Source organism: Aedes aegypti, chromosome 2 (assembly GCF_002204515.2).
Source record: "Aedes aegypti strain LVP_AGWG chromosome 2, AaegL5.0 Primary Assembly, whole genome shotgun sequence".
NCBI lineage: Eukaryota > Metazoa > Arthropoda > Insecta > Diptera > Culicidae > Aedes > Aedes aegypti.
Window position 1 is genome coordinate 331,617,364 of NC_035108.1, and position 4,590 is coordinate 331,621,953.

The following is a 4,590-nucleotide window of genomic DNA, read 5'->3' on the forward strand; positions in this document are numbered from 1 at the left end:
CAGAAAAAAACATCGGGATGCATTCACCAGTTTTTCACAATTTCTGAAAATTGTTGCGTAATAATCATTACCGAACTGATTTCAGTTGCTTTCAGTACTAGACTCGACTTCACGACACTGAAGACGGCCTTACAGTTGAGGTCGAAATACGCGTATCTGTCAAAGTATACAAAACTCTAGTGGAATTAAATCAAATGGTATAGTACTAAATTCGGTTTTTTCATCTACTTATAGGTATTCTACCAAACAGCTCGAAGATTTATTATCAATATGACACAAATTTATTTCAAACTGCAAGAAAAATCAAGCTTGCCAACGACAATCAAGGCAGATTTGATGAAAATCGCTAGTTTTCTTTTGTTGTGTACCTTCGATCGTTCTGGACAAACTTGGAAAAGGTCCAAAAGGTGACAGCAGTTCGTGCGTTTAATTTTCGTGTTTATTGGAAAAAGTAAAATGATGCGTATTTAAATACTTTATATTCGTTTAAAATGAAAGGTGCTATCGTGACATTACTTTTTAATACACATGAATAGCTTTTCAAGTGATTTTTTGTCACATTTGATGAAATGCAAAAATATGTTTTGATCAATTACGCGCTTTTATAAAGTTTGTCCATTGTTTAAAATCTGGGCTCACAGTGACAGTTCGTGACAGCAGAATCTCGGCTCACCTTGACGTACATAAATTTCGTATCGGTTTCTCCCTCCCAGGTTTCAACACACGTTATTACAAGCATGTACTAGAATTAGGGCGAATGTAATATGATCGATTTATCCTCATCGATCCTCTCTTCTGCGAATAAAGCTGACAAGATGCAAGTTTCTTAGCACTTTTTCACTTCAGGACTCCTCCAAGGGTGGTACTGACGGCTCTTTATTGCTACCCCAACGTGTAGCTGGTTCTAAAATGTAAACAACCATACAAAATTACGACCAAACAATGGTAAAGACGTAATCAATTTTGTAGAAAACATCCATTTTGGAAATCCAGCAGAATTTTCTGATTAAATTGCCAACAGCGCACTGTAGTAGCACGTAGCAAATAATTGCTTGGAAACAATATCCTTCAAGCGCATTTATTACCTGTAATCTTGCGAATAATATTTTTAACTATTCCGCGTTAAGCCTTAAAACTGGTTCTGGACTTAGGTTGGCGGCTTTTCAATTTTACTCTCATTTGACAGCCGCCCTCCACCCTTGGACTCCCCAAGTAACCACGAAGCTATATATGCATACTTTATGTTTGCTCTATAGTATGCTATCAGATTTTGTTTTAAAGTGACATAACCTTTAAGAGCTTTATAAAGCATAATTAAAGTGGGAAAGGGCCCCACAACAACCAAATTAATGCAATACTTGGTAAAGCAGTTTTAATGCACAAGCCCTACTAAAGCATTTATAGTTGTATATTTAGGGTTCATGATGTATATAAGCTTAAAATAATGTATGTTTAGGGCTTGCGTTAAAAATAAACAAAACAATTAATCCATTGACTACCTTTCAATGGTTTTCTTTACCAGCTTAATGATTTTTTTTGTTGGAATCAAGATTCGAACCCACAACTAGGATGATGGTGTGCTGCAGCGAAAAAACCAGATCGGTATCTATTGAAGGTCGCCAAAGGCGAAAAGCACAAACTACACTGTGTAATACGCATAATGCGAAACCATAGAGGTGAAAATTTAAACTAAATTACAACGTATTAATAATCCCTCTTTTATTTAGCCTCAGGCTTGAGACTGAAGAAGGGCAGCCGATTATCTCGGAGAAACACAAGGTCACCTGCACCATTGCTCCGGGTAGCACAGGAAGGGCGTATACTGTAGAGGGCGCCCTGATACTCCACAGGCTCCGTTCTCGATTAGGTTTTATTTAGACCCCCCCTAACCATTCATTCTTAGGCACGGTAAGCTTAAAGCCGCATGAATTAGGGGTCACCTGTTAGGTGGGTTTTTACCACCGGAACAGGCAGTCCGTAGTGTTAATTCTTAGCCAATTGAAACAACCGCTACCGACACTACACGGCTATCTAGGCTGATCGGGAAAAGGAAGCTAACATTGATGATTAACTCCTGACGTGCCCAAACAGCCCACTAAATCGTATTCATAATTAAACTGCATAAGTACCTATTTTTCGGAAATGTTGCTTGTTTGTTCATAAATTATTGACATAATGAGGATTTGGAAAACAAAAAAAAAACCTTCCACCCACCAAGTTGTACGCTTTGTTTTGAAGAATCGTCCAGCCTTTGGGACATCCCCCGCTATGTACATATAAAGAAGTGATATTTCGCTTACGTAAAGTATCGGTATTGTTATTAAAACTTATGATTATAACACTATTTTATTGACAACATGCAAGTGCATCTTTCAACGGTTACATACACCTAATTGTATACGGATGTTTCCGATACTCCGAAACGTAGAGAGAGCACTACATTCACCCCGTTGGGTTTACATTCTACAGTCGCCTCTCCACATCTCGATATCGAAGGGACCATCGAGATAGGGAGAGATCGAGACAAAGAACAAACTTTTAAAGAATACTAGATTCAAAAACACTCCGTTGCCAAGAAATTAATACACAAACAAACGTCAGTTTGCGCTCCTAATTTGTTTTGAATCCCAAAACTTTGGTCTAGTAACCTTCGAAATTGGTCATATTGACATACGGAGGAAAAATTGAGAGCGAAAAATCAGCAGAATCACATCGAGATATGGAGATATCGAGATAAGGAGGATATCGAGATATGGAGAGTGAAAATGTATGAAGACTGAAGGGACTTATGAAATCATCGACATAGGGAGAAATATCGAGGTGTAGAACATCGAGATGTGGAGAGTCGACTGTATATTCAATGTACAAAGGCTCTATTTTATAAGTCGAGTCGAACAAAATGACTCGACTAGAGTCACTGTCGACCGAAAAAATCACTCGACTCCGCTCTGTCACTCGAGATTTTCGACAGTTGTCACTCTATGTGACTGGATTACTATGGGAGTCGACGGGTGACATCTGAAATATGCATGCTTACTTTGATCGACAATGACTACAGACGAGTCACGTGAATTCGCTCGAATTACAAAATAGACCCCTTCGTTCTCAATTTTCTCTCCGTATGTCGATATGACCAATATCGCAAGTTACTAGACCAAAGTTTTGGGATTCATAACAAATTAGGAGCGCAAAATGACGTCTGTTTATGTAAATATTACTTTCTTGGCAACGGAGTGTTTTTCAATCTAGTATGGACCGATGCACGCGTTCACTATCTGACGTTTGAGCGGTGCCGTGTTATTTACGTGACCATGGCGACAAGTGACTTCGTCACCGCTCAAACGTCAAATTAGTGAACTCGTGCATCGGTCGATTCATCAAAAAATTGTTCTTTGTCTTGATCTCTCCCTATCTCGATGGTCCCTTTGATATCGAGATGTGGATAGGCGACTGTATTAATAAAACTTTCACAATGGACCAATGCACGAGTTCAGTTGTTGAAGTTTGAGCGGTGCCATGTTATTTACGTTACCATGGTAGCTAGTGAATTCGGCACTGCTCAAACGTCAAATTAGTGAACTCGTGCTTCGGTCCATGGACCAGTGCACGCGTTCATTCTTCGACTTTTTAGCGGTGCCGTGTTATTTATGTTACCATGGAAACGAGTGAATTCGGCACCGCTCAAACGTCAACATAGTGAACTAGTGCATTGGTCCGGGACCAGTGCACGAGTTCACCCGTTGACGTTTGAGCGGTGCCGTGTTATTTATGTTACCATGGAAACGAGTGAATACGGTACCGCTCAAATGTCAAATTAGTGAACTCGTGCAAAGGTCCATGGAATAATGGTCGTGTTCACTATATGACGTTTGAGCGGTGCCGTGTTATTTACGTGACCATGGCAACAAGTGAATTCGGCACCACTCAAACGTCAAATTCGTGAACATGTGCATTGGTCCATGGACCAATGCACGAGTTCACTATTTGACGTTTGAGCGGTGCCGTGTTATTTACGTGACCATGGGAACGAGTGAATTCGGCACCACTCAAACGTCAAATTAATGGACTCGTGCATGGACCCAGACCGTCATTTCCCAGAATGGGACATTCCCCAGAAGCCCATAACCAAGGGGTGGATCACTTGTTCAGTGCACATCAAATGTACATTTATTTGCATTAAATGCATTTTTTCAACATTCAAATCAACTTCAAAGCCCTGGTTTTCTATCTAGTCGTACAGTACTATGGACCAATGCACGAGTTCACTCGTTGACGTTTTAGCGGTGCCGTGTTATTTACGTGACCATGGCAACTAGTGAATTTGGCACCGCTCAAATGTCAAAATAGTGAACTCGTGCACTGATCCATAGCAACAAGACCTTGTTTGTTGTGCATATCTCAAATGCTTTGTTTCCTATGGATCAATGCACGAGTTCATTATCTGACGTTTGAGCGGTGCCGAGTTATTTACGTGACCATGGCAACGAGTGAATTTGGCACCGCTCAAACGTCAAATTAGTGAACTCGTGCAAAGGTCCATGGACCAATGCACGAGTTCACTAAATTGACGTTTGAGCGGTGCTGAATTCA